This window comes from Taudactylus pleione, unplaced genomic scaffold (genome assembly GCF_031769625.1).
Source record: "Taudactylus pleione unplaced genomic scaffold, aTauple2 ptg000145l, whole genome shotgun sequence".
NCBI lineage: Eukaryota > Metazoa > Chordata > Amphibia > Anura > Myobatrachidae > Taudactylus > Taudactylus pleione.
In genome coordinates this window covers 3,593,684-3,619,490 of record NW_028284547.1, presented here as the reverse complement: position 1 = coordinate 3,619,490, position 25,807 = coordinate 3,593,684, and the positions used below count along the sequence as shown (strand labels likewise).

At 44.9% G+C, this 25,807-nt stretch overlaps 1 protein-coding gene and 1 pseudogene across 2 annotated transcripts in view; one reads left to right on the top strand and one right to left on the bottom strand.

Annotated features, from left to right (window-relative positions):
* Positions 1-17,178, bottom strand: part of LOC148522633 (uncharacterized) — a 180,404-nt gene extending 163,226 nt beyond the window's left edge. Inside the window, exon 1 of the mRNA XM_088473984.1 lies at positions 16,949-17,178. The gene's annotated coding sequence lies outside the window, so the exon portion shown is untranslated. The remainder of the gene's footprint in view (positions 1-16,948) is intronic.
* LOC148522632 (uncharacterized) overlaps positions 1-25,807 on the top strand; it is a 184,510-nt pseudogene that overhangs the window by 124,440 nt on the left and 34,263 nt on the right. The gene's annotated exons all lie outside the window — the stretch shown is intronic.

The window sequence follows — 25,807 nt, the reverse complement described above, 5'->3', positions numbered from 1 at the left end:
GATAAATGTATGTACACACATACATACAATTATATACATATGAATATACATACATCACATCAATCCGGTAATTATGTTTGTGAAATCTAGTGTTTAGAGAATGTGTATATAGAATTAGATTGTGATTAATATGAAAAGGAGAATTGATATTTAATAAATAAATTTGTATATTAGTAAAATTAACGAGAAAAAATTAGCCAATAGTGTACAGAATGAAAACAATATCCAATTCCATACTAAAAGAAGGGGGTGTGTGTGATATAGTATCTACACCCCTGTTAGATTTTATTTATCCTAATTCCCTTACTTTCATGATCTCATTGAAGAGAGTATTGATTCATATCTTCATTATCCAATTCTTTATTGATATAAATGTATTGCCTTCAAGACCAACATGTTAATAAAGGGTATATACATGTCAATATATGATTATTAACAATAATGCCTTAATGTATATGTATAGTGTCCCTAAATTCCATTATGAATTTCTTCTATGGTCTCCACAAATTGTTTGATAGACTCCTCCATTTAAATAATTGAAATGGACATTTTGATATTTTGGATGATCTATAGTTCTTTAAAGAAATGGTGTATAGCTGTTATTTTCATTCAGACCATGTGGGTGAATACTGTTCATTAAAAAGATGAGTTTAGTCTCTTCTTTCAAAAGTTCTTCATCAAGGTTACCTCCTCGAATTCAAAATTTGACATGTTTCATTCCAAATGCCTTTAAATCATTGGGATTACTATTGTGGTATTTGTGGAAGTGTCTAGCCACTGTTGTGAGAGGTTTAAATTTTGCTAAATCTTGATTAGCATTTCGAATTGTTCCAATATGTTCTAATATCCTCACTTTGAGGGGCCTTGATGTTTTGCCTACATATGCCTTTCCACAGGGACATTCTAGATGATATATCGTCCCTACTGTGGTGCATGTGATATAATAGAAAATGGACAATCCAAAATTATATCTATCAAAAAAACACTTCCTAGGAACCATAGTTTTGCAGGCTTTGCATTGTCCACATTTGTATGAACCCTGTTTATTAAAGAATGTTTTTTTACTAGAAGTCAGATGGCTATGTACCAATTTATCTTTTATGTTATGTGATCTCCTCCAACTCATTTGAATCGTTGAAGGTAAGATTGATGCTAGATCATTATCCGTCTGAAGTATTGGCCAATGTTTTTGGAGGATGTTAATTTCCTTCCACTGGGCATTGAAGGTACCTACGAATCGAATTGGTTCTTCTCTATATTGTTTAGCTTTTGGTTTCAGTAATGTTTCTCTTGGTATTTTCTCGGTCTCTTTGATAAGTTCTTTTAATTAATCTATTACTGTATCCCCGATTTTTTAATCTATCACTTAGCTGTTTTTTCCGGAAATTAAACACATCTGGGGTAGAGCAGTATCTTTTTGTCCGCAGCATTTCTCCTTTCTGAATTGCACGGATAGTTGCTGGCAGATGGGAACTGGTTGAGTGTAAAATACTGTTGGTAGCAGTATCCTTCCTGAACATATCTGTAGTAATAAGACCTACTTCATTGATCTTTATTTTGAGGTCTAGGAAACTAAATTTCTTTTTGGCTCATGGTATAGGTTAACCTCAAGTTGAGGTTGTTATTATTCAAAATCCTAATGAATTCTTCTAGTTTTGTCTGATCACCTTCCCATAGAATCAAAATATCATCAATGTAACGAAGATATAATAGAATGTTTTCAGTGTAGTTATCATTTTGTTCATGAAAAACTATCTCCTTCTCCCACCACCCCAGGTAGAGGTTGGCATATGTGGGGGCACACGCTGTCCCCATTGCTGTCCCTCTAACCTGGAGGTAGTGGCATTCGTTACAGACGAAATAGTTCCTGGTCAGTACAAAATGGGAGTAGTGTGATTATGAATTCATTGAAATCATTTAATACTCCCATGTTCAGGAAATATTTAACTGCTAGAATGCCATTGTCATGCTCTATGCTTGTGTACAAGCTTTCTACGTCGCAGGAATCTAACCATATTCCAGAGTTGACACTTAAATCTTGCAATTTATTAAGGACATCCATCGTGTCTCTCACATAAGATGGTAATGTTAATACATGCTTGCGTACATGTTGGTCTACAAAAATGCTCGCCTTCTCAGTAAGATTGCCTACTCCTGATACTATAGGTCTCCCGGGGGGAATTTTTTCATTTTTATGGACTTTAGGGAGAAGATATAGTGTAGAAGTTTTTGGTTTGTCACTTTTTAAAAATTCAAAATCACATCTCTTAATAATCCCATTGTTAAAGGCTGTGGTAATTAAGCTTGTGTATTGTCTGAGGAAATTTGAAGTTGGGTTAAAAATAAGTTGTTGGTAACAACTTCTGTCATTTAGTTGCTTATTTAATTCCTCAACATACATCTGCTTAGGCCACAAAACAATGTTACCCCCCTTGTCTGAAGGCTTTATCAAAACATTTTGCCATTTAGAGATTTGGGCCAGTGCTTTTCTTTCTCCCTTAGTGATGTTATCCCTATATGGTTTATTCCGGATAAATAGTTGGTCTAAATCTTTGGAGACTAGTTCTTGAAATACCTGAGCTGCTGGACAGATTTTACTGTCAGGAAAAAATGTTGATTTCTTCTTTCATTTTGAACCATCGAATGGTATTTGAGGATTATAACATAAGGGATCATTACCCTCCTCCAAATCTTCCAGAATCTCCATTATAGGTTGATCTTCTATTTGTAATATATCATTCCTATAGTTGGATACTGTGTATTGATCTTTTTGTTGACTGGAGTATTTTTCTGGTAAAGATATGTAAATCTTTTTCAATGTCAAACCTGTCAAATCTTTGAATAGGGGAAAATGAGAGCCCTTTACTTAATATAGAGATCTGGTCATTGTCTAGAACTATCTCTGTTAAATTTATGACCCTTAATAGATCATTGGGAGTAGTAATTGCCTCTATTTCCGATGTCGCCGCTGTTCTCTGGGTTCCTCTCTCCAATCTAGGATTTCTCTTTTTCTCCTTTCTCCTCTTACTCCTCCTTGTCTTCCACCATCTATATCCATTTTGGTTCGCACTACTTTGGGGACTGGACCTAAAAAATCCCTTCTGTAGTTGTTGGCAAGGGACATACTATTGGTGCTTTCACCTTCTGAGGAGTCCATCTCTGATGTGCTATAATTGGGGGAATTGACATTTCTTCTATGCTGTTTCGGTATATTCCACTTGTATACTCTATTTTGGAGATAGTCTTCTCGATCCCGTTGAAATTTCCTTCTTTTCCTCTCTACTATGTCATCCTCAAATTTTTCAACTTCCTTCTTATACTTCTCATACCTCTGCTGGAATTTATACAATGATTCATAAGGTCTCAATTTCTCCCCCAATTTTATTATTTCTTGATTCAACTGTTCCAGGATGATCTCATCATGTTTGATGAGTATCCCTATTAATGTCTTGGAACATTGTGTCAATGTAGTTTGACAAAATTTAATTAGTATAATGAGAAAACAATGTCCAATCATTGATAAATGATATACAGGTAATTATATCTCCAATACTAAGGGATTTCTAATTGGAGGAGAAAAATATACCTCCGTTATTCCGTCATGTAAACATAAACATGATGAATTTACAGCTAATATCAGAGACACCATACAGGACCTCTGATTGGAGGAGATGAACACACCCCCATAACTCCGCTATGTAAATATAAATACGGTGGATCTATAATCAAGACCGGAGATACCTACAACCTGATTGGAGGTCGGGGACACACCTCTGCTATGAGATATATGAAATAATGTTCCCTACTGGCTGAGACTCGGAACTTGGAGTGACTTCATAAGCAGATGTTGGATTGGTCAAATAGACCACGTGATCAAGGGGGACGATCTCATTGGTCCCCCTATGTGAATATAGTTTGGGGCGTTAGATGCAATCGTCTTGCCTTGACAAAGCTAATCAGCGAAACGCGCGTCGGCGGTATGCCCGCCGTGTGTATTCCGTGCAATAATACTGCAGCATTGTAGCCTTGTCCAGTTACAGGACAACTTAATAGTAAAATTTTGTGTATCTCATGTCATTTGAGCTGATGGTGATTGGCAACACTGTTGCAAATATACTTGAGCGGCTGTACGGCGCTCTCATATGTTAGAAACAACTCACCATTATAATGAAACATAAGTAAGAATATACTATCTACTCAGTTAACTGGGCGCTACAATATTTCTGTGTTATATGTCCATTTACAGGACATCTATGTATATGTGGTAAATGTCCAGTTATAGGACAATGTGTACTCTTTATATATGTGAATTCTAATAGCATTTAGTAACATGGTTATTTTAATTTAAACAGCAACAACACAGTGAGAAATTTGTATATAAATATAGCTAAATTTCTGGCTCCCTACAATTGAGAACTATCATTATAAATATCTGGAACTAACTGATATTGGCAATCAATATCTTAAATGATGAATTAAGGTTGCAGCAATATAAAGCTGTATTAAAATAATATGTCTTGAATAAGATACACATTTTAATAAATTATAAACATATAATAGCGTTCAGATAGAGCTATATTGGAACTATTTATGACGTTGGTATATACTGTTACATCTTATCCGCATGAATATTGATTGGAGGTGAAGATATACTGTTACCCCTTATTCACATAAATATTGATTGGATGTGAAGATGTTTCTAGTAACGCTCTCATAAATGTAATAAAACGCTTTTTACATTAATTAACATAGAAGCTCTGCAAATAAATCATTTATGTTTATACAGCATGGAAATTAATGACAATATAAATATGAAATAAAACTCACACGGCAGGATTCTTTTCTTTATTTTAATCTCACATTTTTTTTACCAATAGTTTCACATTTTCTTTTTTTATCTTATTTCGCTGTAATTTTATTCCGTTTGGAATGTTTTAATGCATATCTAATAAAGACGTTATATTTTATTTAATTATCTACAAGTGCGCCACATAGGAGGACAAATCTTTGCCCTTTTTTTCCCTTTGTGATATCTCAATTCCTTTTTGTCTGTTGGCAGCACCCCCGATCTACATGTATATGAATTAAGGAATAAGGAATACGGGGTTAATATTTCTAGCATTATGATAAGTGTGCAGATGTTTATGTTCCTTTGTATCGTATGGAGGAGAAGAGAGAGAAGAAAGTCTGGAACACACAAGAATCACATTCTCACCAGGAAGAGACGGAAAAACCTATCTGCAGTACAGGTGCGACAGGGCAGGAGTCCTGTGGTTCCCTATGGACTTCGTAGAACTAGAGATAGCAAGGGTAAGTTCTTACCCTATCTCATATTTTCTACTTCAGGGTCCATAGAGTAACCACAGGATACCTTGGGGATGTCCCAAAGCAGTATCCTTCAAGGGTGGGGACGCTCCTGTGCAGAAAGGAGAATCCGCCGCCCGAAGGAAACATCCCGAGAGGCGAAGGTATCAAATGCAGAATTGATAAATGATAAGCGTATAGGGCGCAAATAAGAACAAGTGTTTTATTATTGTAGAATAAAATATGAAAATAGAAAATAAAATAAAGTAGTTATATCATTTACTCAGCAATGCATTAATACACCTCCTTGCATACCATAAATAACATAGTAGCATTAAAATGATAAAAATTGTTCACAAAAGCCAGACTGAGCAAAAAAATGCACTTGGATGTTTTAAAAATAACAGTGAAGTGGTTGCTGAAATCCTTCAGTAATTATCAGTTAATAAGTCTTGAATAATTAAGAGTTAATATATTGCGTGGTTGATGAAGAAAAGCTTGGTGGCTTGAGTCTTTAACCAATTTTTCTTCTGCTTGAATGCAATGAAACGTGCAGAAAAAAATAGATAGAAAAATATATAGTCTGTGCAAAGAGTAAGTTGGTGCGCGCACCTCCTACCTCCGTCTTCAGTGTTGCCGTCTGCTATGTATGCTGCTGCCTCCGTCACGTTGCTTCCCGGGTCTATGATGGCAATGTGGGGGACCCGTCTGGCGTGGGTCCAGTTGGTATCCCCTAGGTATCGATCGGATCGTCACTCTCCTCGGCTGTGGGGAGTGAGGGGTAGCCGGCGGTGAGCGTGCACACCGGTGTCACCGCCGGATCCCTTCTTCCTGGTAGAGGTCCGTGAGAGGGCGTGGCCACGCCAGACGGGTTTATTAATGCATTGCTGAGTAAATGATATAACTACTTTATTTTATATTTTCATATTTTATTCTACAATAATAAAACACTTGTTCCGATTTGCGCCCTATACGCTTATCATTTATCAATTTAGTCTTGAGTGGCATAGGGTAGCCACTGTTATTTTGAGGCAGCATTAGGATATTCATTGTAACTACATGGTCACCATTTTACAATTTTTAAAGCTTTGTGTTAAGAGCGCGCTGAACCACCACACGTATATTATATCAAATGCATAATACCTCACAAGGTATGGACAGAAGACCACATGGTCGCCTTTTAAAGCTGAACAGCAGAGGCCACGGTGAGCTGCCCACAAAGGACCCACAGACCGAGTAGAATGAGCCTTAACAGAGGGCGGTGCAGGAAAGCTCTCATGAGTGTAAGCCTCAGAAATCGCCATGAGAATCCATCCTGCCAGAAGTGTGCTTAGTGGCAGGCCATCCCTTCTTACAGAAACCATAGAGGGCAAACAAGGAGTCCGACTTCCGAAATTAATTGGTACGGTCAACATAAATCCTGAGAGAAGATACCACATCCAATGAGGCCTCACCAGCTGAGAGGTCTGGGGAATTAAAGGCCGGCACTACAATTTCCTCATTAATGTGGAAACTAGATACCACCTTAGATAGGAAACCAGGCCGAGTCCGAAGCACTGCCCTGTCCCTATTAAAAATCAGAAAGGGGGGGCAACGAGAGAGCCCCCAAATCTGACACCCTTCTGGCCGAAGCAATAGCCAGAAGAAACAAAGTTTTAGCTATAAGCCATTTTAATCCACTGAGCACAGGGATTCAAATGGCGGTCCTTGGAGAGCCCTCAGGACCACAGCCAAATCCCAAGGAGCCACTGGTGGGACAAAGGGAGGCGGAATGTGAAGTACACCTTGCATAAAGGTGCGGACATTAGGAAGAGTAGCAATCCCACGCTGAAACCACACTGACAGAGCGGAAACTTGCAACTTCTAGGAAGCAAGGCGAAGACTGTGCTCTAAGCCCACCAGTAGGAAAGCCAAAACCCTGGACATCCTAAACACCTTGGGATCATAGCCTCTAGGGCGACACCATTCAAAGAAAGTATGCCACACTCTGTGGCAAATTCTTGCAGAAGCCGGCTTCCGAGCTCTGAGCTGGAAAAAACCCTAGACTAAAGAGGGGCTATCTCAAGAGCCACGCCGTCAAAGACAGACGACCCAGGACCGGATAATGGCAAGGACTTTGAGACAACAGGTCCGGACGGCAACAGCATCGGAGTGTCGATGGAGAGACTCCGAAGATCTGAGTCTGAATCCCCTTGAATCCGGCCACAGTTAGGATATACTGGGGTCCCCGCTAGCTGAGACCCCTGGTACCCACCAGGATCCCCGGATCAGTACTGGCGTCCTGGCCCGGCGGGGTGATGGAGCTCTAATTAGCTTGTCCTTGCTGCCTGCTCATATCAGCGCAGCAAAGCTGCTTTGAGAAAAAAAAAAAAAACTTCAGGGGCTGTCTAACAGCCCCCCTCTGAAAAAGGTGATCCGACTCAGAGCTGGGCACCTACGAAACTGAGATGCCTTGGCTCGGGGTATAGGAGAGGGACCCCAGTGCATCCTGGGAGGCTGAAAATTTAACTCTGAGGTGCCCAATGTCTGCAATCACCTATACCCCAAGGTATCCTCTATGAAGTAGAAAAAAAATGGTACCAAAACATCCTCCAAGACTTAGTTAGACCTTTGTATATACTAACCTGATGCACATAGTAATATGTAAGACACTATGATGGAGCTGCCACCTAGATAACTCTTTATATATACTGTAACAGTGTATGTATTAAAATCACCATATATAATCAATCAATATGTATATAAATGAATATTAATTCCTTATACAGCTAGAGCCATAATAAAATTAATTGCTTGTCCCAGAGCTGTTTTTTCTGGATCAGTTAACACTGATGACAGTGCTGGTGGTGGGGGCACCACCACAGCCTAGCGGGAACGCTAGCATCATCCGTCGAACGATTGGGCCTATAGGCAAACTGAAGGGGGTCAAACTCCCCTGGGACAACAGCAGACACTTAAGTGATCGCATTGTACAAATGACTAAAAACTTTCACTGTCTAAAAAAAAATAATAATTTATAATTTTAGGAAAATAAAAATAGGGATGAAACAAGTTTTCCAATATACCAGTAATTGTATCCTGTCTTACCCAATGATAATGGGATTTTGGTACCTACCGGTAAATCCTTTTATCTGATTCCACAGGGGACACTGGAAATTGCTTACGCTGGGGTATAGAGGAGTGGATAGTCGGAGCTGGCACTTTAAATAATTTAGAAGTGTGAAGCTCCTCCCCATGTGTGCCCCATCAGCCCTCAGTTTTAGAAAATGAAGACCGAGAGGAGATGGAGAACAAACGGAGTAAAACGGAAGAGAAGAACACACAATAACCAAAGCATACAACTTAGTGAACAAACTGAACAGGCAGGCTAAGAGCGCAGAGGTGGGCGTCCAGTGTCCCCTGTGAAATCAGTGAAAAGGATTTACCGGTAGGTACCAAAATCCCATTTTCTCTTTCATCCACTAGGGGACACTGGAGATTGCTTACGCTGGGGACGTCCCAAAGTTTTCCTCCACGGACGGGAGCGCTCTGCGGAACTTGCAGAACAAGATGGCCAAAATGTGATGCCGGAGTAGTAATCGTATGAAATCTGTAAAATTTCACAAATGTATGAACAGAAGACCAAGTGGCCGCACAGCACAATCTGACGTTGAAGCGCCCCCTACCGGCCGCCCAGGACTCACCCACCGAACAGGTGGAATGAGCCGAAATGGACGAAGGAGTTCGACTTTCGACACCAACATAAGCCTGATTAATAATCAGCCTTAACCATCATGCCAACGTTTGCTTAGACGCTGGCAAACCCCTCTGAACAGCATCATAGAGGACAAAAAAGTGACTCCGACTTATGGAGTGACGCGGTCCTGGCAACATAGATACAGAGAGATCTAACTACATCCAGGGTAGAAGAACCACCAGAGTCCTCCACCAAAGATGGTACCACAAAAGGCTGATTTATATGGAAAGCCGACACAATCTTGGGAAGGAAGGAGGCTACCATCCGGAGTTCTGCCCTATAAGAATGAAACACAACGTAAGGTGGTTTGTAGGACAAAGCACCCAATTCCAAAACTCTACGAGTCGATGCTAAAGCCAGGAGGAGGACCGTCTTCCAAGACAAAAACTTAATGTCCACCTCATCCAAAGGTTCAAACATGGGCGACTGAAGAAACAGAATCACTAAGTTCAAATCCCAGAGAGCTATCGGAGGTACAATAGGAGTCTGCACACGCAAAACCCCCTGAAGAAATGTCTGCACCTCAGGAATGAGTGCCAATTGCCGTTGAAAGAAATTGGAAAGTGCAGAACCTGTACCTTTAAAGTTCCAAGGCGAAGGCCAGAATCCAACCCCGTCTGGAGAAAAAACAGAAACCGGGACAACCGAAAAGTCATAGACGGAAGACCCAAATCGGAACCCCACGAGATATGAGCGCCAGATGCGATGATAATGCGCAGCCGAACAGGCATCCTGGTACGTAGCATAGTGGGAAAAACTGAGTCTGGGATACCACTACGTCTCAAGATCTCGGTTTCAAGAGCCACCCCGTTAAACGCAGCTGTGTTAAGTTGGGGTGGATGAAAGGACCCTGTTGCAGACGAGGAAGAAGTGGAATTGGAGGAAACAGGTAGACAAAGTCGTAGATCCACGGAGCTGTTAAAGCGTCTACTGCCTCCGCCTGCGGATCTCAAATTCTTGACACGTATACAGGGAGCTGATGATACAATCTCAATGCCATGAGGTCCACCTGAGGACAACCCCATCGATGTACCAGTGCGCAGAACACGTCTGGATGAAGCTTCCATTCCACGTGATGGATGTTCTAACGATTTAAGTAATCTGCTTCCCAGTTGTCCACCCCGGGATGAATCCTGCAGACAGGATTACTGACTGGTTCTCGGCCCACCGAATAATCAGAGTTACTTCTCGCATGTCCATTCGACTTAGAGTCCCACCTTGTCGGGTTGATGTAGGCGACGGCCGTCGCGTTGTCGGACTGAACTCTTACCGGACAAGCTGTCAGAAACTCTGTTGCTTCTGTCAGAGCATTGTAAATCGCTCTGAGTTCCAACACATTTATGGACCACTTTCGTTCCAGAGGGGACCATCGAACCTGAAAGTGATAATCGAGGAATACTGCTCCCCATCCTCGAAGGCTGGCATCTGTCGTTACAATGATCCAGTCCCACAGTCCGAATCTTCTGCCCGCTAGAAGATTGCTGGATTGTGTCCACCAGAGGAGGGTCACTCTGGTAACTGGACTCAGACGGATCTGTCGATGTAGAAGCAGATGCGAACCCGACCCCTGTGACAGCAGGTCCAGTTTAAAAACTTCAAACTGTAGTGCCTCGAAAGCAGCTACCATCTTCCCTAAGAGATGCAGACAAAGAAGTAGGGACACATTGTTTGGTCTGAGGACCATCTGAACTAACAATCTGATGTCCCGGGCCTTGTCCATTTGAAGAAAAACCTTCTGTGATGCTGTATCCAAGATCATGCCCAAAAACCAGGAGTCTTTGAGATGGATTGGGATTTGATTTCTTGAAGTTGAGTATCCAACCGTGTTGGATTAGGGTGTGATAGGTCAGCAAGACATGATGCGATAAAAGGGATACAGAAGAAGCCTTGAGTAACAGGTCATCCAAATAAGGAATTATGATCACTCCCAGAGACCGAAGTAGGGCAATCATAACGGACATGAGCTTGGTGAAAATTCTTTTTGTTTTTAAATAGGAAGTAGAGAGTGCAGACACCGCTGTACCCATAACCTGTACTAGGGTGTCTAGAGACTTTGTTAACCCCGTCACCCATGGAGGTTGAGACTTACGAGCCTCAGCTACCTCTGACGTTAAGTCCGTCATAGCACCTACCATGTCAGCGGCCCATGGCGGAGCCGATGAATTAGTAATATCCATAGATGGATCCCTTGCTATACAAGAATCACATAACGGGGACCCAGTGGCATGTGGCTTTGTTTGTTTGCAGTTACACTGTGAACAGACAAACAACTTTTGAGAAGCCTTAGTTTTGACATGGATACATACAATCACCACACACATAGCAGAGTTTGACAGAAGTATATGAAAAATAAACAGAAGGCTGGAGTGGCACACAGAGCAGGAGTACACCCCACTCCCCACCCACAGATTATGTTCCTGTACTAACACCCTAGTTCCCAGGGATGTTGTCAGGAGCCTTCTCAATATGCCGCAGTTCTGTGCCTCTGAGGAGGGAGATATGCAGTCAAACACCGGCAACACGCTGTTAGGGACAGCTCCCTGCCGCGTACTGTGTGTGAGTAGACAGAGGGAGAGATCCCGCGCTGTAAGCTCCGCCCCCGTCTTCATGCTGGCTTGCCGCGCTAACATGGATGCCCCCCTCTAACGGCGGAGCCCAGCGCTCATAGTCTCCTTCTATTCAGCCGCTGCTCGCCGCGACTGAAGAAGTGAAGCAGCTCTGTAGCGCTGCTTACACACAGGGCGGGCAGGCGCCGGAGGGGGTGCGCTCAGCCATACTCACTGCGCTCCCCGGCGGCTCTCTCTCTCAGCTGCAGTGCTTTTCTTGATAAGCGCTGCACACTCCTTCCTGTTCTTCTAAGAACAGGGTGCCAGGTACCCGGACCCCACCTTTAGAGAGCTGGCGAAGGGTACCTAAATATATGTAAAAGATGTAGGAAATAAAATAAATCCTAAATGAAAGAAAATAAAAAAACATATGTGTTGCTGGATCACAGCAGATTGTGACCAGCTCCGATGGCACATTTTCTAAAACTGAGGGCTGATGAGGCATAGAGGGGGAGGAGCTTCACACTTCCAAATTATTTAAAGTGCCAGCTCCGACTATCCACGCCTCTATACCCCAGCGTAAGCAATCTCCAGTGTCCCCTAGTGGATGAAAGAGAAATAATGAATATATAGATACAAATATGGGCAGCATTACTGGCACCCATGCTCAATATCTTCTGATATAATGTAGTGACACAGCTTTGGGCTATAGACTCATGATTGGAACAAAGCAGAGAAGGATAAAACAATTATTGTTCTTGCTAGGCTGTTTCAGCGGGGCGCCGCGCCCTGCCTTATTTCTGAAGGACAGAAAGCACCCCTGCCCTTCTGCGCGGCGCCCCGTTGAGACAGCCTGCGGGTTCTGTCTGCACCCGCGTGTCGCAGTGTCCCACGGGTGTTGAAAACGGCAGCGCAGCGGTCACCGCATGCACCCGGCATCCATTCACCGTGCCCGCGCTGTAGGTCTGGCGCTCTGCCTCCCACCAGACCTAGAGTGAACACTAACAATAACAACTTGAAAAAGCAATGAGGAAAATAACAATGTCAAGATTACCATGGCACAATTATTATAATTATAACGGAGAGTTTAAAGAGCCCTAATATGAAGTACTAGATCACAAATCAAATGTATTTTTCTCTATAAGCACAATAAAGCACGTCAGCTGATAAATAAATGCCAATATCTTGTACCTGTGCTGACTTATGTTTTAGGCTCCATGTCCAAATTTGCATGGAATTGCCCAGGAGGAGGATCACCCAAAATATGTTATCACCCAGCTGTCTCACTGTCCATCAGCGTTATATCACTACAGGAGTTGAGGCGTGCGGGCGGCTTCCCAAGTGCAGGTTAGACCTCCGCTGCGCACACAGGTCACAATACACACAGCCTTTCTGGTCTGTGTACTTGGCAGCTCCCACTAGATCCAAACAGGGATTAGATGGAAAGCTCACTTGGCGGCAAGGTAGTTTGCAGTCTATACATCTACAGTGGGACAAAGCAGGGTACGTAGAGCCCATGTCCGACTGGGGACAGTGTTTCCAAAAGTTTATGAAATTGCTCTATAGCAGATGAACGCTTCCTTTTTAACACGTTTCGGTCATTCGCAGAACTTTTTCAAGACATGTCTGTGTGAACCGGAAGGTCTAAAATGCACTTGGGAAGCCGCCCACTGGCCATGACTTCTGCAGTAACAAAGCCGATGGACAGGGACACAGCTGGGTGATTACAGGGACCCGCTAACATATTGGGGGGGGGTGACACCGTTCCTAAACATAGGAGTCTCCTACTAATTACGGATCCTGCACTTGGTGGTAAATTATCTGCAGGTCATACCCACCGGCAGTAACTAAGGAAAGGACAGTGAATGAACTATAATATTTCCATTAGATGAACTTAGTGATATGAGCTTAAGCATATTTAAAGGCTGATGCAGCAAGAGATCAATTGAATTGAATATATTCCCATATTGGTAGTGAAAATGTATGTTTAGGTGTTTTATTAGAAGTTTTAATATGTGTGTTTAGGGTCAATAAGTATTGTGTGTTGTAAGCAGAACCCTCCAGTGATTCTCTATTATAAAAGCAGATAATTAAGAACTAATAATCTTCATATGGGATGTAGTCAGCATTCCGGTGTGCGGGATGCCGACGGTCAATATACCAGCGTCGGGATCCCGGCTCCGGAATCAGACGGTAAGTAGCGGGAGTTGGGGGAGTTTAGGGTTAGGCATTAAGAAGAGAGGGTTAGGTTTAGAGTGCGCAGAGGGGGAGGTTAGGTTTAGAGTGCGCAGAGGGGGAGGTTAGGTTTAGAGTGCGCAGAGGGGGAGGTTAGGTTTAGAGTGCGCAGAGGGGGAGGGGTGACCGAGGGAGCAACACAGGGCACAGCATAGGGTGACCGAGGGGGTGACACAGGGCACAGCATAGGGTGACCGAGGGGGCGACACAGGGCACAGCAAAGGGTGACCGAGGGGGCGACACAGGGCACAGCAAAGGGTGACCGAGGGGGCGACACAGGGCACAGCAAAGGGTGACCGAGGGGGCGACACAGGGCACAGCATAGGGTGACCGAGGGGGCGACACAGGGCACAGCATAGGGTGACCGAGGGGGCGACACAGGGCACAGCATACAAGGCCAAAGTTAGCTTCTTATTCACTCCTAAATACAACTTCCTATTCAGAACATGTTATATTAAAATAATAAAATCAATTTAGATCATTAAGTTATCATTGTATAAACATAATATTGCATCTCTTACACAAATTTCAATTGTATTTTACCTGGTACAACAAAGTTTTGAACATGACACAGGGTGGGTGATGCGGGCACAGGCACCAGATTTTCTCATGTTGAATAATTAGTTGTACAAGGGTTTAAATAGCCTTGATCAACAAATGTGACCCTTGGAACACATCGAGGGTGGTCAGTTACATGCGACCCTCTTGCAATTTGCAAGTGTATCACATTTAACCCTTTCACAACTACTTATTCTAAATGACAAAACATGGTGCAGTCGTCCACTATACCACCCTTTTTCATGCCCAAATCCTTGTTAGTCATGGAAAATAGAAAGTGGGTCATATGTAAGTGACCCCCCCCCTCTATCGGCTCCAAGGGGTCTATTCATCATCACTTAATTTTTACAAAGGAGGTTAACAGGCCATTCATCAAGAAGGTAAAGCAGGAGATATCACATATGTCCTGCTTACCTTTCTCTCGCGGAATGACCCGCTGTCCCCATACACTACAGTGTTCTCCCCAGGCTGTTTTCTGCGGGCGCATCGCCCGGTAGAAACAGCCTACCGCCCGGCACTTTCCCCCGCCGACCCCTGCTGTGGAACGCTGGCCTCTGAAGTGACCGGAGGCTAAAGAAGCCTCCGAACACTTCAGAGGCAAGCGTTCCCAGTGATGCACTGCGCGGGTGATGTCATGACCTCACCCGTGTCGTGAGGAGCATGCCCCGCACGCCTGCTGGATCTAGTTAGATCCAGTCAGTGCGAGGCAACGGGAGTGGGAGAGCGAGCGGCGAGCAAGTAAAGGTAAGTGCTGGGCTGGGGCTGTGGCCAGAACCAGTCTGGGGGCACTGCCTAAGGGGCACTATTTAAGTCTGGGGGCACTGCATTAGGGACCAGGCTGGGGGCAGTGCATAAGGGGCCAGCCTGTGGGCACTGCATAAGAGACACTATTAAGCCTGGGGGCACTACATAAGGGACCAGTCTGGGGGCACTACTTCAGACAGGGGGCACTGCATAAGGGCAAAGCTAAACTACAGGGGGCAATGCATAAAGGGGCAAACTACAGGGGGCAATGTATAAAGGGTACAAATACAGGGGGCAATGCATAATGGGCACTTTTGACTGAGAGCCAGTGGGGGAGCAGCCTGAGACCTGTCGGGCTGGATTGGTAAGGGAGATACCCCTTTTCCCTGTGCGTGCATAATTGCGAAGGCCCCTACCCGGCTACTTTTGGATGCCACTCGGCTGTAAAAAAATTCTAGGGAGAACACTGCACTAGTATGGGGACAGAATTCATCAAGCTCCCACTACCCGCTGCGGAGTCCCGGGTCGCGAAGAGGGATCCGAAAGCGCAAATGTCCGGTTCCTTTCGCCGGACGTCGGTGGGCTTCTGCGTATGTGTGACCTGTAGGTCACACATATGCACTAGTGTCAGAGCAGTGAAAAGATTCACTGCTCTGAAAGGAGCAGGGAAACAGACATTTTCAGGTCAGCTGTCTCCGCACCAGAGCAATGATGAATTGCTCCAGCGCTCACATCCAGTTAGACTGTTAATTATCGGGGTCCAATAATTATCATGAATAGACCCCCCAAGTATCAATTTTTTTGACCAAGGCTATTTAACTCTTACACAACAACTTATTCAAAATGTGATGCCTGTGCCCGCTTTACCATCCTATTTATACCCAAAACCTTGATGTGTCAGGTAGAATACAATTGAAATTTGTGTAAGACACAAGTTTATGTTTATACAATGTTAACTTAGTAATCGAATTTGATGTAATTGTTTCAATGCAACAATTTCTGAATTAGAAGCTTCAGCATGAATAAGCAGCGACTAAGAGGCCAACTGCAGTATAGGATGACTGAGAGGCATATAGGGTGGCCGAGGGGGACACAGGGCGCGGCACAGGGTGGCCGAGGGGGACACAGGGCGCGGCCGAGGGGGACACAGGGCGCGGCACAGGGCGGCCGAGGGGGACACAGGGCGCGGCCGAGGGGAGACACAGGGCGCGGCCGAGGGGAGACACAGGGCGCGGCCGAGGGGAGACACAGGGCGCGGCCGAGGGGAGACACAGGGCGCGGCCGAGGGGAGACACAGGGCGCGGCCGAGGGGAGACACAGGGCGCGGCCTGAGGGGGGGGAGGGACACAGGGCGCGGCCTGAGGGGGGGGGGGGGAGGAGGACACAGGGCGCGGCACAGGGTGGCCGAGGGGGGCACAGGGCGCGGCACAGGGTGGCCGAGGGGGGCACAGGGTGGCCGAGGGGGGCACAGGGCGCGGCACAGGGTGGCCGAGGGGGGCACAGGGCGCGGCACAGGGTGGCCGAGGGGGGCACAGGGCGCGGCACAGGGTGGCCGAGGGGGGCACAGGGCGCGGCACAGGGGGGCCGAGGGGCACACAGGGCGCGGCACAGGGGGGCCGAGGGGCACACAGGGCGCGGCACAGGGGGGCCGAGGGGCACACAGGGCGCGGCATAGGGGGGCCGAGGGGGGCACAGGGCGCGGCACAGGGTAGTCGAGGGGGACATAGGGTGACTGAGGGGTACACAGAGAACAGTATAGGGTGACTGAGCAGAAGACAGACAGAGGACAGTATAGGGTGCCTGAGGAGTATACAGGGTAACTCACCTGTATAGAGAGCCGGCAGATCAGGTGTCTGTCAACCTCGTGTTGGGTACCGGGAAGTAAGTAGACGGTGACCGTGGACGCAGAAGTGTCTTTTCGACGTCTGGCGCTGGGCGGAGCTGAGGGCGGGGCCAACAGCAAAGGTGGGAGTCGGAGAGGCGGTGGCCTCGAGGCGTCCGTGCTATATTTCCCGACAACTTGCGTCATGCAACCCGATCGCCACGCCCATAACAAGTCTGTCTATCAGTGTGGCTCTTTAGTTTCCGCGTTGCACCACGTGACCGCTTCTCTTGTTCCTATTGGCAGATTCCTGAGCGCGAGTCATGAGTTTTAAAAAAGCGGTGAGATTCTCTGCGCCTCTCCTGCCATGTGCCCACCCAGTCTCCTCCCCCTCCTCTATGTCCCCGCCCAGTCTCGTCCCCGGGACGCTCTGCCGAGTTTTCCCCCTGAATGCCCGCCCCCATCTCCTCTTCCTCCTCACTGTGCCCCCGCCCAGTCTCCTCCGTGTTCCCGCCCAGTCCCCTCCCCTTTTTCATGTGTCCCCCTCTCAGTCTCCTCCCCCCTGCTAACTGTCCCGACCAGAGCTCAGGCACATACTGTGGAGGCGGGAGAGACGCACATGTATCCCGCACATGGATGGGGGGGTGGGTGAGTGGAGGGGGATGTTCGGGTCTGCTGCTGGGTAATAATAGCATTGTCCATATTCTATAGCATGGTGGTGTATCTGTATATATAGAGAGAGAGTTTATTTATTTATTAACAGTTTCTTATATAGCGCAGCATATTCCGTTGCGCTTTACAATTGTAAATCGTTTATATCCTGTATATAGCACAGGGCAGAGTGTAGGACGCACCTATAGAAGTAACAGCCGCCCCGCACACAACCTGTATATGGGCCGCAGCTGAAGACGGGACCGTCGGACCCCTGGATATGGTATCACATTGCTGGAATGGTACGTATACATTAATTGCTACTTAACAAAACTATATATGGCATCGAACCAACGCGATATATAGTGTTAAGTAACAATTCAGTTTTCTTTATGAATAGGCCCCCTGATTGGTTAATTGCTATGAGCTGAGATCCCTTATCCTCATAGGCAAATGCAGGTGGGGGTTCCGTATGCCTGGAAAGCCCCCTCCCCAGCCCACACCATGTCCACAATAGAAATAGTAATATAATAGATTGTTACTAGTGCTGCATGTTCTTCTCAGTATCACAAATGAAATAATTAGCACCACCTGTGGATCTTTTAACATGTATCAGCCAGTAATAAATAACCTGTGCACCAACTAGAAGATCTGGAAAACATGCACTGTTAGAGATGCACTGCTATAGAGCCCAATATGTACATATGTGTCCAGGGCAGTGCTAGGTTCTTCTGCTGCTCCTCCAGGCTCCCAGACTTGCTCCAATAACCTGGAATGGTGCCCACATCCAGAATAAATACATTCAGCTCAGGCAAGATGGCCTACTGACGCATCCAATGGCTTACTGTGATCGCTGGTCCTGTATATGCTGGAATTATTGCACATAATAAATACACTTTGTATGACGCTTATTAAAGCAGGTTAAGTACTAATTCTGCCCTCTTCATGGACTGGCCACACTCACTCTAAAATGAAGCATTTGGAAACCCCCCTCTGGAAATCCTGCGTTTGCCACTGCTTATCCTCACTTCCTTGTCCTGCGCCATTGGTGGCGGCCGCACTTAGCTGACGTCTATGGGCCGCGCCTGGTCATTTGCCGGCACGCGGGGAAGACGCCGCTTTGCCTCACTTGGGCGTATAAAGGTCATTTTCATGTGTAATTTGTATCACTGAGGATAAATGTTTAAAAAAGTCCAGTAACGTTGGAATCATACCTGGAGTTTCTGTGTATATATAATAAGTGCTGAGAGCACCATCCCCATTACTTCACATGTTACATTTCAGCTACGGCTGTTATCAGGATGGGCCCCGGGCCATGCAGGCTATTCCAGGAAGGCGTGACGGTCAACATCTGTGTGTGCAGGGGCGTTTCTAGAGAGGAGGGGGCCCGTGTGCAGTCTCCGACACAAGCCCCCTCCTCTGTCAGGCGGCCGGCAGCGCACTGAGCTGTGTGCTGCCAGCGCCGGAGTTATAGACTCTGGGCACTAGAGTGTGCCCAGAGTCTATAGAGTATGCACAGGTCACCGGGAAAATGACCATGGTGGCCATTTTACCTGTCCTGCAAATGCGCAAACAACGCTAAAATGGGCGGCGGCCATTTTCCAGCTGTTTGCGCAGCGCCGGACCCCCGCGCCGACATGGGACTCCGGAGAGGTAAGTAATACTATGGGTGCAGGGTGTGTGGTGCGGGGCCCCCCTGGACCCAGGGACCCGTGTGCCCCACGAATCCTGCACCCATTATAGATACGCCCCTCTGTGTATGTATGTGTGTGTGTATATATCTATATCCTGGGCTTTTAATCTGTAAAGTTGTGTAAAAAGGGGCGCACAATGGTGAATATACCTTCCAAACAGTTTTAATTCACAAAAACAAATTATAAAATCACACATACAGTGTGCACATTTTTAACCACTGACGTTTTTTGTTTTTTTTTCAGAAAATCTCTCAGAAATGGTCATATGGCTTTATTATTTAATAACAAAAAAAATTAGGGAAGTATTCAATTAGCAGTGAAAACGGGCTTTTTTTCAACAAATAAACTGATATTTTCGCAAAAAAAACGGACGAAAACGCAATTGGAGGGAAAAAGAAACTGGAGAAAAACTTTCTTCATCCCAGACCAGGAGAAAAAAAAATGCAAAATCCCTATTTTTGGCAAAAAATGTGGGGCTTTCTTTCAGAACCGTTTGGACACCCCCTCCCAATGATAAATTACCACAAAAATTTTTCGCAAGTTGCGCACTTTGGCCATAAAACAGCCAAAGTGTTACCCCTGACCGCTAGTCAGCCCAGGTCCTGGGGAGCTGGGGACCCCCCATAAAGGCCTAGGCTTATAGCCCGGGGCTATCCTCGGCACTCCTGGCCGGTGGTGCCGGGTTGATAGTGCAGTGTGGTGTATAAAATAAATAGATGAGATAATAGTATTTTGCTGTGGAACTACAGGTCCCAGCATGCTGGTACTTGGAGAATCACAAGTACCAGCATGTGGGGCATTACGGGCCTGCTGGTACCTGTAGTTCCATAGCAAAATAAATATAAAAAAAAACCACAGAACACACACCCTGACTGTACAAGTTTAATACATGCGCACACGTGTACACTCACACTCCATATCTCACATACTCTCCTATGTATCCCTGAAGCCATTACGTCCACTTTTCCAAGTAGATAATCCATAGGGTACCTGTAATAAAAAAGCCGTACTCACCTCCTCCTATGCGTGGTTCATGTCCTCCACTGTCCATGTAGGCATCCACAGGTTTGGCAAAACAAAAACACTAAAAATCACAGACCCACGAACTTAGTACTTTCCTCTAAGGACAGAACTACCCAAATGAGCGCACCGCCGCGGGATATCAGTATAGAAATCCCGTTGCTGAGCTTTCATTGGCTGACAGAGGCAAGCCTTCCGCCTCTCAGCTAATGAACGGCTCCCATCATTTACTTCAATGGTGAGAACCGCAAAGGGCCACGCTGGGGTTTTTTTTTTGTTTTTTTCTGATTTCAAACTGGTTTTCTTTTTTTTTTAACATAGAAGCACAGACGCATCTCGCTGATCCCGTCCGTGCTTCTCTGTTTATTTACACACAGGTGCATGTATCACGGATCTCCTTGATCCACGCATGCATCTGTTCATTCGAGTTAGTGAAAACCGAACGGTAAATAGAAATGAATAATTTTGGGAGCTGAGCAGTCGCATCTCCAGGGAGCTCCTGTAAAATCAGCCCTAAAAGCCCTCACCGGAGGTATTATCGGGCTCTTATATATCTGGCGCCTGTTCCTGCTCTCAGGACCCTGCTGTGCTGCCCGTGGGGTAGTTGCTGCCCCCGGAGGCAGTCTGCTGGCCCCCGGTGGTTTGAGGCCTAGTCCGCGCCAAGAAGCCGAGACCTGGAGTTAATGAGCCGCCCGACGGAGCCTACGTTATACACTTCAAGGTACAGCCTCCCTCCTGTCTAGTAGCTCCTGGAAGTCCCTAAGTGCCTGCCGATTCACACCGCACGCTGGTTGGAGACAGGCGGCCTTCCGGCAGCTCCTAGTTGCGCACCTGCCGCAGGTGCTCCGGACCCCCTGTTATTATACCGCGAGACTCGGCGGTGATCGGGTGGAGGTCACCTGTATACATCCCCGCTACTGGTGCTCTGGCTCCCTTTTCTCTCTCCCCCGGCCTCTTGCCGGACGGTGAAGCTATTTCTATGGGAGGTGCTGCTTTGCCTGTGGAGACCCTGTTCTGCTTCCATATATGAGGAAGCTCTATGTGGCACCCCCTCTTCACATATGCTCCTTTATTCTGACCACTGAGGCCCTTGCAGGAGTCTACCAATCCTACGTTTGGTCACTGAGACTGCTGACTGCATTACCCCACCGTGAGGGGATATCGGCACCTCCGCTGCTACATTACAGGGACTGCGATTGACCACCACAAGGGAAGATAGCCAGTGGACAACACCCGAAAAGTATTGTGCCAATCGACCTGATAACAGATATATTCCTCCTGCTGACCAACTCATATGTGTTTTTCTTTTCTTCCAGTATGTTTCCCTTCATTCCTATGAGTATATATTGATATTATAACATATTTGGGCTTGGAGCTCCCCCGTGTGGCCACGCTTGTAACTTCACACTTCCCTATTTCTAAAAGTCACTTTACTTGATCTCACAGCAGGTGTCTATAATATCTTGTATTGCTTAATATTACTATTATATCTCCTATATATTGCTGTGGAGATAGATGTTGATTTCTATGGGCTGACACGTACGCTGCGAGATGGCCATGACCCCCTGATTCACCCGTATACTATGGGGAGAGGTACGTGGTGACCGCATCCCAGGAATGTACCTCCTGAGGCTATACATGTATTAATATTTTTGACCTACACATCTGCTGTGCTTGCTCTTTTTCCTTTCTCTATGTGTGTGTTTTCTTTTTGTCTCTCCTGTCTCTATCTCTCTGATGGGAAAAACTAAGAGGACAGTGCGGACACCTAGTGCTAAGAAGACTGCGGATACATCGTTGCAACCCAATTTATTCCGCTACCTTACCCCTGACGGTGGTGCTTTTGAAGATAACGCACGTTCTGATTCTAACCCATCTACGTCGTCTGATAATACTGGACTTATGGCGTCCCCAATTCATACTGGTTCCAGAGATATGTCAGACACCACTATGGCTGAGGTCCTAGCGCACTTACGCTCTCTCCCCACAAAACAAGACTTTCTAGACCTTGATAAGAAAATTGGGGCCAAGTCAAAGCGGAAATTGCTACTCTTCAAAAAGATACTTCTCATGTTGCACACCGGGTGTCTGACATGGAGACACACATGGAGGAAGTTAGTTCTTTTCAACAAAAAGTTCGGGACATTGTCTCTACGCATGCACAAGAGATGAGAATGATGCAGCGGAGATTAGACGATCTCGATAATAGAGGTCGCCGCAACAATTTACATATCCGTGGAATCCCGGAAGACGTCCAAGGTCCTGGTATCATTGATGCACTTACCAAAATGTTCAATGAACTTACTGATGCAGAACCAGATAATACAATTCTTTTTGACCGTGCTCACCGGGCCCTATGTCCAAAGGGTCTCCAATCTGAGGTTCCCAGAGACATTATATGTCGACTCCACTACCATCATCTTAAGGAATAGATCCTTAGCGAAGCACGCAAACTGGATGGTATTGAATTTAATGGCAATAAAGTTCAAATTTTCCCTGATCTCTCCTGGAATACACTCCATTAAAGACGCCTTCTTAAGCCTCTTACTGACATTCTCAAACAGAAAGGTGTCCGTTTTCGTTGGGGATTTCCTCTGAGTATCCAAGTCATGCATGATGGTCGCCAACTCGTCTTACAGACACCGGAGGACTTGGATAAGTTTTGTGACGCCCTCTCTATTTCTATACCTCCTCTCCAAGATTGGATCCACTTGTTCTCACGTCTAGATCCACCCGTTCCACCGGCTGCAAAAGCTGCTTGGATAACAGTGAGGGGGCAGAGACATAATTCGACTTCTCCACGAGTTGAACGGATAGCCTCTGGCACCTGATCACCTGCGATATTTAAATGTGACTTTTTGCTTCTATTTTGAGCTCAGACAGGATACTTGTCCAGAAATGTATCCTTTTCATATTGTTAGGGGTCAGCTCGCTCACTGATCATTTGATGATTATAGATTCTTATAATTGTCTTTGTTCTTGCCTAACAGTTTAATGCTTTATATTTGTCATTTACATAAAAGGAAAAAAATTATTTATGTTTATTGTTCTAAACACACAGCAGATTTTGTAAGGTTGTGTATGTTTTTGTAAGGTTTTTTTTATTTACGAAATTTTTCTAGAATTGCTCTATAGATATGCCTCATACATTTATGATAACAATGTAGATGGTATTATTATTCTTATTATCTGGATGATTTTTTGATATTGCCATTTGCAGGATATATGTTATTTCTTTATTCCCGGGGGGGTGGTTATAGCTGCCTTACCCCAGTTGGGTTGTTCCGCATTTTGACCTTGGAGCATGGGCCGAATATTGTCTTCTGCCTGCTCCAACAGCAGTAATCTTTTATCATGGATATATTTTTCTGTTTATTCTAACAAGACTTTTTTTTTTTTTACTAATTTATTTCTTGTTTTTATTGTTTTTATTTTAATTTTTTTGTTTTTATTTTTTCCCTTTCTAGTTGCTTTGTCTCTATTGCCCCTGTACATCTTTATAAGAGTCATATAATGCCTTACTCTCTATATATGATTAACTTTTCCCATAGCCACTCTCATGGCCCCCCTTAAGCCAGAAAATATAAAATGATGCTCCTTTAATGTTAAAGGTCTTAATATTCCTGAGAAACGTTCCACCTTACTAAGAGAACTTCATCTAGAGAGGGTAGATGTGGCTTTTGTGCAAGAAACACACTTTAAGCAATTAGTTGCTCCTAAGCTTGGGAATTATTATTATCCTCATGTGTTTTGCAGTAATAATTCCCAGAGTAAGTCCCTGGGAGTGGCTATACTTCTTTCTCATAGGCTTGCCGTTACAGATATCTCATCATATTCTAGTGGAAGGCAGATGTCAGATATTGAAATGTAAGATATATAATCAAGTATATACTATTGTGAATGTTTGTTCTCCTAATAAGAAACAGAGACAATTTTTTAACAAGGTCTTAAAACTTTTGGAGCCATTGAGGGAGGGGTGTGTAATACTAGGTGGGGACTTTAATTGGTCCTTAGACCCTGTATTAGATTGTTCTTTGGGATCGCCCCGAGTCTCCTTGCAAGACCATCGTAGAGTACGCCAACTCTTTTCTGAATATCAATTGATAGATTTATGGCGGACTCAACACCCAACGTTTTACTCTAACCCACATTCTGTACTCGCGTATTGATTACTTTCTTGTAGATCATAGAAACCTTCAATATTTTTCCCATAGTCAAATAGGTCATATCACATGGTCTGACCATGCCCCAATCTTCGCAAATATATGTTTTCCTAACTCCACTCCCAGACCATGGACATGACGCTTTAATGAGCTCTTAATTAGTGACCCTCGTACTAAAAATGACCTTCTCAAAGCCATCACTGAATATGTCGATATTAATGATGTTCCAGATGTATCTAAAATAATGGTGTGGGAGGCACACAAACGTGTGATTAGAGGACATTGTATTCAGTTAGGTTCCAGACTAAAAAAGGAGAAGATGGCTCAACGGCAACAACTTCTAGCCCGTATTAAGTCCCTGGAAACATCCCATAAATCTACATTGTGAGAACTTGCTGCAGCAAGACAGGCTCTTAATAAGCTTCTTCAAGATAAAACTAAATTAGGTTTTTTTATCAATGGGGAAACAAGCCTGGCAAAATGCTTGCTAGAGCCCTAAAAACTCAGAGGCTAAAATCTTATGTCTCTAATGTTCGGGACTCCGGGGGGAACATTGTCCACACCTTTCCCCAGATTGCAGCCGCCTTTCAAAATTATTATATGAAACTTTATAATTTACGAAAGGAACAATCACCTACTCACTCCTTAACACACCAGGAAGCGATTAGAAATTATTTCTCCTCGGTTAACTTCCCACAAATTGACGAGAGTGATCTGACTTCTCTCAATCATCCGTTTACTCACGAGGCACTAGATGTTGCTCTGTCAAATACCCCACTTGGGAAAAGCCCTGTCCCCGATGGTTTTCCTGTGAGTTACTATAAGACGTTTCGATCTATGCTGTTGCCACTTTTTTTGAAGGCTTGTAATGAAGTGTCAGATAAGGTAGGTTTTTCCCCTCAGACACTTGAAGCCCATATTTCAATAATCCCCAAAGAAGGAAAGGACCCTGCCCAATGTGCAAGCTATAGGCCTATCTCTTTATTAAATAATGACATTAAATTATATGCTAAAATGCTGGCAAATAGGTTGAGTTCTCTTCTCCCTGGCTTGATACACGAAGACCAAGTGGGATTTGTTCGAGGTAGGGAGGCTAATCACAATACCTCTAAGATTATTGATATAATCCATTTTGTTAAAGGTACTGGGTCCCCTGTTATCCTTCTCTCAACAGATGCAGAGAAGGCCTTTGACAGGATTGATTGGCAGTTCATGGAAGGCCTTCTTCGATATATGGGGTTAGGCTCTCACTGTCTTCATCGTATTTTAGCCCTTTATAAATTTCCCACGGCCAGTGCGGGTCAATGGGGCCCTTTCAGAGCCTTTCCCGATCA